The sequence below is a fragment of the Centroberyx affinis genome, unplaced genomic scaffold (genome assembly GCF_046629955.1).
Source record: "Centroberyx affinis isolate AG114_WGS23_722 - 3 ecotype Tasmania unplaced genomic scaffold, CSIRO-AGI_Caff_v1 ptg001425l_1, whole genome shotgun sequence".
In the NCBI taxonomy this organism is placed as follows: domain Eukaryota; kingdom Metazoa; phylum Chordata; class Actinopteri; order Beryciformes; family Berycidae; genus Centroberyx; species Centroberyx affinis.
In genome coordinates, this window is record NW_027279902.1 from 143484 (window position 1) to 156318 (window position 12835).

At 43.1% G+C, this 12835-nt stretch overlaps 1 pseudogene; it reads right to left on the reverse strand.

Moving 5' to 3' along the window:
• Window positions 1-1911: 1911 nt before the first annotated feature.
• LOC139650010 (catenin beta-1-like) lies at window positions 1912-12202 on the reverse strand (annotated as a pseudogene).
• Window positions 12203-12835: the final 633 nt, after the last annotated feature.

Consider the following 12835-nt stretch of genomic DNA (forward strand, 5'->3'; position numbering starts at 1 on the left):
AAAACAGACTTAAAATATGGAAACAAACATAAACATTATCAACACTATCTGTAAACTGAAGTTAAGGTATAGGGGTCAAAGCTAGCTAAGCCAAAACTTATTAACACTTTTATAGAATAGCACTTTTCAGTTAACTATCAGGCTAGTTTGTGTTTTTTCATGCTTGCTGCAAACTATATTTTGTCCCTCATTCAGCTGTTAAACTGCTCTTCCACATCTACCACTGGCAAGAGATGACCCTGACATAGCAAGAGACTGTTCCATTTAAACCTGTGGAGCCCCTCTGGCAGAACGAAACACTCTTTAGTGTATTTATTTAATTTTCCTTGTGGGCAAGTATTTGTCATATGCCCCGGCTTCCTAAAATTGTGCACAGTTGTGAAATTGTGATGGGGAAGAGAACATTAGTGGGACTAATGGTGTTGGAGCTTCAGGAAACAGAGGAGGGCTGCCTGGTTGATTACATGTAGCTTGTGGATAAAGAGGGTTACACCAGTCCCCTTTCCACTGTGAACCTACCAAAGCTGGTGTTGAGCATATATATTAAACCACCTAATATTTATAGTGCTGAACATAGCCAAAACAGGGCGTATCCAGGAATTCAACAGCCCCTCTTGGCCTCTCCAAACGGCCAGAGCCCAGGTTGTCTTACGATCCTTACAAATCTCTGGTTCTATTCTCCAAATGAGAACTTCACTTTTTGAATTATTGAAAATTTTGGTCATGGATGAAAGAGTTGTTTTCCTACCACTGAACGAATGCAGAGGGCACAAGAACTTTCAAATACTAATTCAGTAAGGCTTTCCACAGTGTTAATCCCCCAGCCAAACACAGGACAGGAACTGGACAGCGGCCTGGGACTCTTGCCATCCATTGTTTATCACCACCAGGACTGAGGTTTTCTGAATGATGGGGAGAGAGGAGGTGACCAGCAAACCCACTAAGATGATAAGGACTCAGAATTGGCTTCATGTGAAGGGTCAGAATGCTTAGAAGTTTTGCTAATAGACCTTGAGAGAAAGAGCCTGGACACCTTGAGATGCAGACATCCTGATTGAGAACTGTAGTTTCATCTGAATGTCAGCATTTGGATCTGTACTCTTAAGTCAATAAATTAAAATATAATCAAACAGCTGTTCATTAGTAAAAAAAAAAAAGTGGTTTCATGCAAGATAGGACACATTAAGATTTTCAAGGATAGATAGAAGTTTAGGGGTTCTAATGATTGGGTGTCATTCAAAGCTTTATGAAGGACAATGTACCATTCTGATCTACCTGATTAACAGCAGGGCAAAACCTTGCTAACTTTGTCCTCTAGCTGGTCCGTTCATATGCTGGTTAACTCCAATTAGAATCGAAACTGCCTGACTTCCTAACTGCAAACAAAAAAAAAAACTCAAATTAAAAGGTGCAGATCATTCATTTCATAATCAACAAATCTTTATGGGGAAACTAGGGATGCTCCATTAACATTCCAATTACATCCTCTCCACTTTGTGTGTTTTTTATTATGAATGCCATATCCTTATGAAGTCTCATTGCAAACTGGCACTCATTAATGAAGACAGTGCTTATAGACACGTACATATTTTGTCTGATTAACCAACAAACGTTGCCATTCCCATGAGTATTAATTTGTTTTCAGTTTTTTTGTTTTACACGTTTTTGTTAAAACTACTTCAGTCTTGATTAGTTGAATTAAAGTGAAGATGCGGCAGCCTCAAGGGAATCCTAAGAAAACCAGTGGATATTGTTTGCGAAGAAGGCAGAATTTTTTACCTTCCAACTGCAACACAACACCATCTTAAAACTTAGACCTCATAAGCACCGTTTGAGGCACTTTTCCCCACGAGGACCAAACTAATAACAAAAGTCATTACATCACAAGGAAGGAACACAAGACAAACAAGATGAAATAAAATGCCACTTTATTGTTCAACCGTGTCATAACCTCGTCTCCAAAATAAGCACAGCAGGACTACAACTGGTTCATCAACCTAGCTACCGTTGATAGCACATAAAACTTGGTTTTATTAGACCACCAATGATAGCGTAAAGGACTTTTCTATCAGACATCCAATGATAGCATACAAAATAGTTGTTAACCTACCAGTGATACTGTATATAAAACACTTGTCTCTAGATTTATCCCCAACCCACCCTCAATTTCACCCATATCCCCCTTTAGAACATTTGTGACACTGACATATTTTATTATGCTTTAACAAGCACATATTAAGAATGCATAATTCTCCATTTTTGAGATTATAAAAAAACTACACAATGTTACACTTTAAGTCAGAGTACGATTCAACTGATTATTAGTGTTCTACACATTCGGCCATAAACCAAAAGGAACATTGTATAATACCACTATAACTTAACACTACATATAACATACGTTTAAAAAAAGAAAAAGAAAAAAAAAAAGATTACAAATGATTGGCAATTGAAGAGAAAATGAAGATGGCTAGTGCCAAGGCAAGCTGGGTCAGTACCATAACAGAGAATGAGTAATACAAAAAGAAATAAAAAACAGAATAAGAAAAATAGAAACAAAAACTGATAAGAATACAGGCAAGGCTAAAACATATCTGTGTTTCCATCTTTAAGATCCACCTCGTGTGCACTCTTCCATTTAGGCAACCTGCTCCAAGACCTCCATTGTGTGTTTCCACACTTCTCACTGATGCTTTACTTTAACCCCCCCACCCCCCCACCCCCCGTTCTGACTTGCTCCAACATTCCCGTGGTAACCATCTCCCTTGTATTCGTGTGTCAGGCACTTTCCAAGATCCCTTATTCCTTTCTATACCTTCAACAACTCTACAGGCCAATCATAATGCTGCTTCAGACGATACAGGCCAATCACAATGCAGGTTCTATCAGAATACAACTGCAAAAGAGCACAGGACAAAGAATTGAATGAATATGTTGCCATTTATGTCAGCACTACCTTTACTACAATTCAGTGGTAAACCTGTCATCCTTACCTATCCTACAGGTCGGTGTCAAACCAGGCCAGCTGGCTGCTGTCCATCAGGTCCTGGGTGTGGCCGAGGTCGGGCAGCGGGTCGGTGTGGTGGCCCAGGTCGGGCAGAGTGTCGGTATGGTAGTCGGCACCCTCCATCATGGGGTCCAACAGGGGGTCCTGGCCAAAGGCTGCTGGGTAGGCCCGGTAGGCGCCGTCTGACAAGGGACAGGGAAAACCTCGCAAAATTATTTCACAACATTCCACACATTCACACAAAGAAACATTCTGAGCTACAATTTATTCCAAAACAATGGCAGAATAGTCATCTGTCAGTGTTAAAGGCCACAATAAGATGTCATCTAGCAGGGGAGAGGAAGGATGACTGAAAATAAAAGTTCCATATGACATTTGATGGGTGTTTGTTTATGAACTCAGGGGGTTTCCCCCTTCATTTAGTTTTAAAATGAATTCAATACAACCATACTATTTCATATATCAAAAATCACATGAAGCCATACAATTAAGTGCCAACAGAGATCAACTTAGATAAACCAAAAGCAATCTGACCAGTGAAAGACCAGAAACTCACCGTCCTGTCTGTAGGCCAGAGGGTCTCCCTGAGCTCCCATATCCAGACCCAGGTCTCCAGTCTATGAAAAAGCAAAGACAGACGAGTAATAAACCAGCCAATGTGGAAGAGTGTATGTTTGGCCATTTGTGTGTGTGTGTGTGTGTGTGTGTGTGTGTGTGTGTGAGCGTGTGTGTGTGTGTGTACCTCGTTCCAGGCCATGGGCTCGGTTCTGAACAAGGAGCTGGTCAGCTCCACTGACAGACGTTTCTTGTAGTCCTGGGGCTTGTCCTCAGACATGCGGAACAGGACGGCTGCAGCGTAGGTTGCTACAGGAGAGAATACACAGAAAAATTAAGCAATGTACACTCAAGTTGCCAAATTCCAAGTGTGCACATCGACCTCATTGACTAATTGATTATGTCTAGTGTGTGTGAATGCGTACAACCAGATAATGAGTTTGTGTGCACTATCTGTATTTGGGCATGTACACTCCTATACGCACCGACACCCTCGTTACGGGAGTGCAGCAGCTCAGTGAGCGGTGCAGTGGCTCCCTCAGCCTCGATGGCCTCAGCAGCCTCCTTGTCCTGAGCCAGCTCACACAGCACACCTGCTGCCACACGCTGGATGTTCTCCACTGGAGAATACAGCAACTGGAGACCAGGACGAGCAGAGAGAAAGAGATGAAGTATGAGGCAGAAGAAAAGGGGAGTTGGTGACAGGCAGGTAGTGTTAACGGAGGAGAGGGAGAGAGGTGGATCAAAGTTGGAAGAAAAGAGAGATTTGATCATTTTGACACTATGCAAAAACTAATTGATTGCACAAACAAAAGTTCTAACTGCAAAGACATTTACATGTATTTGATGTGGGACTGCAGGAGGCAGTCACTGTAGTATAATTAAGTAGTAACTGCTCTACCTGGACAAAGAGTGGAATGGTGTTAAGCCCTCTGATGACAATTCTGTTGTGGACGTCCCGGGCCAGGATGTGCAGAGCTCCTGTGCAGCCTTCCACTATCTCCTCCATACGCACACCCTCCTGTATATGTGTTTGGACAGAAAAAAAAACAGTAAATCAAATGCACATAAATTCCAAAAAGTTCAAAATAAGAGTTTGGGTTTTCATTGGCTTGGTTTCATACCACAAACTGCTGCTGGTTGCCTCCCATGCTGGTGCGCCTCTGGGTGTCCTGGTGGGCCCTGACTAGCAGCTGGACCAGTCGGGGGATGGCTCCCTGCTCCCGCAGAGCGCTGTGGTTGGCCGGGCAAAGAGCCAGGTTGCGAATCAGACCAACTGTAGCCTGGATAGGGGGAAAACGAAACACAAATTTTAGTCAGAATTACCACTGATAAAGGCTTAAGAAATTTGTAGCTATTGCTAGCATTAAATTACTTTCCATCTGTTTCATCAATGATGTCGCTACATGCAAGGCTTAACAATGATTGTGTTGTTAACCAGGAAAAAACATATATGAAGGTGTCAGTATAAGTCAGGGGGTATAGAGAGATTGAGAAAGAAAATTACCTTGATGAGTGGCCAGTGGGAGGGTGGGTGCAGTAGCTTGACCACCACAGGCAGGCCGTAGTGAAGGCGCACAGCATTCTGGGCCATCTCAGCGTCCTGGTGGCGGGAGGTCAGGTGGCGCAGGGCGCAAACTGCCGGCTCTGTGATGTCCTCCCTGTCACCAGCCCGAAGCACTGTACGCACCAGAGCCTCGATGCCTCCCACCTAACACATGACAAGATAAATTAGAACTTGCGGTGTAGACAGATTCTCTGGGTACAGGCATCGTTCGTTACATCAAATTAATCATGAGCACAGTCACAGAGAATATGCCTTGGGAAGCCATGAGTCACAATTAGGGATGGGCATTTCAAGCAAAAATACTATTCGATATTCACTGGGAAGTATTCAACCATTCTTCGAAGATCACCCCCCCCCCCCCCCCCCCCCACGGACAGTGTGAGCTAGGCTAGCTATATTGACGTTAGCTAGCCAGGCTAACTAGCAAGCTAGGCGGACGTTAGCATAGAGCTAGCTAACTAAGCCAGCTACCTAGTCCGGCTAAATAGCTATGGCTTGATTAGCCCCGAAACTGTCCTTCTCTCATTAAAATGAGAGGACTGTGTCTCGTTTTAACGAGACAAGGACCGGTTCAAGCCATATTATGATTAGCCCCGACAGCAATGTCAGGCAGGCAGCAATGCCAGGCCATCTCTCTCGTTAAAAGAGGTTCGGGGCTAATCAAGCCATATAGCTATTTACTACTAGCAAGCTATGAAAACATACTTTTTAAGACAAGACGATAGTCGCATAAACTATTCGATTTTTTATAATTTAATGACTATTCGAAAATTCGAAAATCATGACCAGTCCCTAGTCAAAATATGCAAGGTACCAGTCAAATAGATACACAGTGATGCTCTAGGTAGGTAAATCATGACACACATCATGATTTTGGGGATACATACTTGGTTAAAATCTCAAAATAAACCTAACAAGTCCATCTTCATGAGACTGCAAGACACCAAAATATTTTTCTCTAAAGCTGTGTGTGTAGTACGCACCTGGCAGACCATGAGTTTGTTGCTATAGTTGTTGCAAGGTGAGGTTGGAGAGGATGCCAGCGGCACACGTCACTACATTGATGTCATCACTGCCCAGCAGTTGGACCAGGGTCCCCCAGGAGACCCTCCATTCCCTCCTGGAGAGAGAGACAGAGAGGGGTGATGGAGTATGAGAGGCAAAGTGGGAGGAGGACAAGAGGAAGAGAACAGAAGGAGAGGATAATGTGTGCCAACTCAGTGCAATTTTGCATATCGTGTTGTGTCATACTCCATATTCACAGGAGTGTATTTACAATAAGGCAGCAGGATGGCTTAGTGGTTAGTGAGGTTGTCCCCCCAAATGGAAGGGCCCAGTATGACATTGTCTTGGGCCAGTTGTTTGGTCAGACAGTGGCCCAGAACAAAGTTTCCAGACTCACCATTTCTCACCCAGTGAGAAGCATGTTGTCTTTGCCTCTGCTCTACCATTGTCACAATGTTGTGCATTTTGTGACCAATCAGATTGGAGGTCACCTCAGAGTAAGTCAGGGATCTGCTAATTCAGAGAGCTATGCGGAGCGGACATGGTACAGGGCACTTCAAAATACAAAGCAACAAGTAAAAGGCTGTTTCTTTTGTTTTGGAAGCAACAATTCTACTGGGTTGAAATGATGAATCAATCCTGCTCTATTTCTACTGTCTAGCAGCAATTTCAGTCTTGAGCTGGCTCATTGTTTAAAAAGGCACAGACAATTACCAAAAACACACTCAATGCCCACAACAACAACGGGCAGTACCTAGCCTGTATGTTGACAATGTAGCAAGCAATGCAGCAAGCTGACAACCCTTCGCAGGTCTGGTTAATACATTGGCAAAAAATGGATGAATGGAGAGACTCACCAGCCTCATCAATTTCGCCTCTGTTTTTGTTCTGTTTTAGCCATATTACTGCTGGTTACATTTACAGAAAACACTATCAGTTAGTTATGAAGGATCATCCAGGAATACACAGGTCAATTTATACTTTAGAGTTTTACAGAATTGTTAAAATCATACTTTTCTAAATTATTTACCATCAAGCAATTTTTTTTGTTTTTATTCATGATTTTCAGTTATTTAGTACAAACATTTTACAGTAATAAATTACTTAAATGTGTGGAAAAAGTGGTTATTTTCATTTTTGGCTGCTGGGCCAGTGAAAATATAAGAGGGGCAAGTAAAACTCTGATCTCCTAGCCCGACCAAGCAAAAAATGTTAACATTATGTTAAGGGTTATTTAACATTAACCCTAGGCTTAAATGAGGTTGGCATTTGTGGGTATTGTGAGTGTGTGTCGTACCTGTTTGGTGGCGGCATCTGAAAGGTTCCTGAGGGTCCAGAGGCAGTTCTGGACCAGGCGCTGGCTGGGGTCGGTCAGATGGAGCCCCAAGGCCTGCATACCTCCTACAAACACACAAACCAAACAAACTCTACATTACGTTGCACCACTTACTCATCTCTCGCTGACCACAGCTATGTATTTAAGGTCCGTGATAACACCTACAGCTATAGTGTGAGGACTGAGATAAGTCTTAACACAACACAGAAACTCCTACTAAAGTAATAGTATATTTTCTGCTGTGTGAACCATACTCTGTGTGTGTGTGTGTGTGTGTACATACCAGCCTCTACGATGGCAGGCTTGTTGCTGGAGCAAACAGAGAGCACCTTGAGCACTCTGCTTGTGGTCCACAGCAGCTTCTCATAGGTGAAGGTCCTCATGATGTTGACCAGGGCCTGGGGACCGCCACTGGCCAGGATGATGAGCTAAGACACAGACAGGAAAGGTTTTTCCTGGCTCATCACAGCCAACTTAACACATACACTTCCTATTCCAACGTCATGTTTTTAGTATTAATTCATCACTTCATTTGTTCCCAAAAGTGGCCGGGATGTCTTACTTTGATTCTATCTAAGATGATTGCCTTAAAAATTATCTGATTAACTCTGAATTCGGTTGCACCTAATGCTGAATTACAAAGTTCATCCATTATATAAGTGAATAAGCAAGTTTTTAATTATATACACAAAATAGCATTAAAAATGGGTAAATGGGAAAATGGGTGATATGCATGGGAAAAATGTTAATCATTTTGTCCGGTAAAATTATTCTTGGCAGGCCACTTTACTTTTAGTTTACCAGCCCATGGCAAGTGAGCTAATAAGTTCATTTTGGATAGTATTAGTGATACTAGTGATAGTATAGTTTGTGTACATGCATATTGTTAAGTTATTGAGTAACAGGGTGTGTTGATGGATAAGGTTATCAGGTGAGTTGTAAAGGTCATTACATATGTAAAGGACTTTCAGTACAAATGCATGCATCAATCAGCTTGTGTCTTCCCATACCTTGCTTTCCTGGTTGCCATAGGCCAGGATCTGCAGGCAGTCAGTAGTGATGGCCAGGAACTTGACGTTGGTGTTAGCCAGCAGGGCCACCATCTTCTGTAGGCCCCCAGCCAGGCGCACTGCCATCTTGGCCCCCTCCTGGTGCAACAGGAGGTTGTGGAGTGTGGTGATGGCGTAGAACAACACACTGTCCACTGGCGAACTGTTGAGACATACAGACAAAATTACAATCGGAACTTCAACAGTATGCGGATGATTTTCGTTTTGAGTGAGCATCCACTTTGTTCTACATTGACTGTGTTTAATAGGAATAATTAACACTTTATTTGAACTAACTAGACATTAAATAAGCTCCTCTCTATTGAATGGAACCTTAAAAACAACGTTTTTTTTTTTTTTGCCTATGTAAACCATTAATCCACACCAACAGTTTGACTAGTTTTCAATCAGGTTGGGTAGATAATCCAGTTGCTACCTGCAAGTAAATCTATTCAGTGACCAAGTGTTTGTAGTTTAACAACATCTGGCAATTCATCATCCACTCTGACCCTACTGTTCCCTCCTTCATTTTAACTGGGGTGATGTCCTTCCAGACATGAAAATAAAGCAACCATACATTGGTATAGAGTAGCACTAGTATCATATTAACACAGATTTGAGGTGCAAAGAAATCTGACAAACAACTCTCCAATCAAAACCAATCTCTACAACAGTTTCCACTGCTGCAAAAACAAAATTCATAAACTCAAACCAGTTCAAGACAGCTTTTCCGCATTCCTGGTCCTAAGTGTTGACCATCTGGTCCTGTGCACATGAATTCTCTCCCATCTCATAAATAGAGCACCCCTATTCCTCCACTTTCCACTTCTCACCCCAGCATCTTGACCAGGGCAGGGATGCCCCCAGACTTGAAGATGGCAAGGAGCCCTTCACGGTGGTGGGAGAGGTTGTGCAGAGTGCCAGCAGAGCAGCGGGCTGTCTCCACATCACCGGTGTTCTGCATGGCACGAACAACTGCGGAAACCATTTGGGGCGAGCGCATCAGCGCATGGCGGGATGCCTCCTTCTTGGACAGCTGGTGCACCATTACAGCTGCCTTGTTCACCACAACCTGGGACAGAGAGACCATATTGGTAAGGGTGCATGTTCTAAAAAGGATGTGTGCTGCTCTGCTGTTGGCTTATGATATCATATGTTTATAGCCCCTTCTCTGCTGTGAGTTGTGAAGTGTGAATGTACATCTGTGTGTTTGTGCGTTCATCCTTATTGATCATGAGCTTAATTGGATACCATTTCAGGGTTTGAATATGTGCATGTGTTAAGTCACTAATTTGTGCCTGCACCTGGTCCTCATCGTTGAGCAGCTTGGTGAGCTCGGGGATGGCACGGGTGGCCAGCTCAGCATCATCCTGGTAGTTGATGAGGTTGACCACAGCATGCTTCAGCATCTGAGAGGGTTCTGCCAGGCGCTGCACTGCCGTGGGGTGGGCAGCATCCAGCTGGGTGGGAGGGATCTGGATGCCCTCCTCCAAAGTCTCGGGGAACATGGCAGCACGCACACGCTGGGCCCGGGTCATGGCGTAGCCCTCAATGTCTGGAAGAGATGTGAGGATAAGATTCAATAGATATGCGTAGGATTACTCAAACACTAAATCATCAACATGTGCATAGCAATAAATCCAAAGATGTAATCTAGGAGTGATAACCAAAGAAAACAAGTATGTGGCATCAATTCTCTGTTTCTAGCCACTCAAACACACATGCTGACCAGTGAACGACAGTTTGGTGTTTGCAATGCAGGTGCATGTATATACCTGTTGTCTCAGGAGTGAAGGGCTGGTTGAATTCCCAGTCATACAGGCCCGGGTCATCATCCTCAGCATCAGGATTTCCCTTGCCGCTCAGTGAGGGTGCTGTGGTGGTGACTCCAGACTGGATGCCAGAGTCCAGGTAGGACTGCTGCTGCCACTGGCTCACTGCAGCCTTGCTGTCCCCCATTGCCATGTCTAACTCCATCAAATCAGCTACATGGAGTGGCAAAAGGTAGAACATAGGGAATGACACATTACATTGACAGAATAAGTCAAAGTGGGGAAAAATGCAGAAAGGTTGGGGAAATAACGAGGGACACATAAAATGAGAGAATGACAAGGAACATATAAATTGATTTGAGCAAACTGAAATTGACATTGTGAAAAGCTTGAGATCATCTATGCAAGAAGGTGTACTCGGGTATTATTCTTGAGTTTAGGCATTTAAACATTAAATTCCATTCCTGAATTTCCCCAAGGGGATGAATAAAGTATTTATCTATCTATCATTTACAATAACCCAGGTAAGCTGTGCCATGTGCCTATCTAGTCCCTTTTTTCAGTATCCATAGCTTCTGAGGGCTTAAAGTATTCTGTTTATTTATTTATACATACATATATATACACACACACACAGACATGCTCATTAGTGTTACATGGCAGATTAGTAATTAACGGCTGTCGATTTTTCAAAGATTTAAACTGATCTTGTGAAAAGAATGAATACTTCTACCATGGTTGTTAAAGTTTTTCATACTTACACTGGGTAGCCATTGTTCTTGCTTGCCCTCAGCCCGCACAGCTACTAAGTCTGTGTGAAAGGAAATTAGTACAAGTGAAAATAAGACTCGCACTCTAACCTTGAGCTCTTGTTTGCCAAAGCCAAACCCAAATCTAATGTTTATGCATTTCAACTCTACGTGGTCTGAATGAATCCAAATGCTGTCTTCTAGGCTACCTGTGCCAGCTCCCTCTGATTCAACTGCTTGTTTTGCTTGGTAACGTAGCTATGAGGGGAAATGCCGAGCCTCCACCTCTAGCCGACAGAGCAAAGCGGTGGGTATTTCCAGGCCAGCATGAACACAATTCACCATTCAGCGGCAACGAACATCAAAGGCATATTTCTCCCCCTCCCCCTACCACGGCCAAGTTCCGACCTCGCAGCTTGGGTTTCCAGTGAGAAAAACTCCCCCTCCGCCCCGCAATCACTTCCATGACTCCTCCTCTCACGTTGGCTTACAAAGATAACTAGCTACTTGGCCAAAACTAACAACCTAGCGACATGTATACATATATCATCATACACACTTTATTTGTAATACAAGACCGAAAGCTAGCCAGCGTTAGCTACCACTACTAGCTAACAGGTTGGCTAGCTTACCTTGCGAGCTCATTTAGCTAACGTTAGCGAGCATAGCTAACCTCTCAGCTAGCTAACTAGCTAACATAAACAAACACTGCTTCAGGCTCCGCTCACAATTTCAAATTGTTAGACCCGTCTGGAGGCGTAAACAGCATACAAAGTTGTTCTAATAGCAAATTATTTAAATAACGAAATCATGTCTTTCAGTCAAAACCATTCAAATTTCTTAGTCTGGTTTTATTAGCTTAGCTAGCCAGCTCGTATGAAAAGTAGATCCAAGCGCCACCGTAGAAAACCTGCTATGCTGCCAGCCAAATCAGAAAACCCCACCGGAGCCCCCTCCCTAGCCAAAGATGATTTTTCTTTGGTGAAACAGCCACTGACGCGTTTTAAATACGTAGTACAATAGGTCTAGTAATTGTAGTGTATTTACCAGAGTCGAACGGCTCCTCCGTGTTAAGACAATTTTCTCCTTTCTGTTGGCTGAAATGGGAAAAGGGCTGCTAGGTGAACCACCCGTAAAAGTCCGAACCACACCCGCTGTTGCTCCGCCGAAGATGATGCCTCCGCCTGTACGATCGAACATCAAGATGGCGAAAGGAGAAAAATATTCTGCCGCACTCAGAAATATAGAGCGCTATATTAAATAAAGTTATCGCATCGAAACTGTCGTTTACAGTTATCACTTCAGTCCTCATTAATTATGTATTTGCCAAGAGCAGACGAATATTTAAACTTTGAGCTTTCTTAACAAATGAAAAATGACCAATACTTGCAATCGTGGTGGACAGGGCGAGATGTATTCATTAGAATGGAATGTATGTGATCCATGAGGTGTAATATGATAAAGGCTTTTAATTAACAGGCTGTTTAACTCAGTAACACAAAACATTTCCCCTTATATAGGCTATTGGCTACTAAATTCGTCATCATTACTTTGGCAAGCATTATGACTGCTGTGTCAATCAGTTCTCTGTCTCTCTTTTACTCTCTCTCTCTCTCTCTCGCTCTCTCTCTCTCACACACACACACACACACACACACACACACAAGGTCAGTTTCAAGTTTGCTGACTGAATGTAGGAATGGAGACTAATACTTCTGTTTTAAGGCATGCACCCCATATTTTGGGTCCTGTATTTTGCAAGTAAGCTGCAGTGGTAAAAAAAAAACAAAAAAAC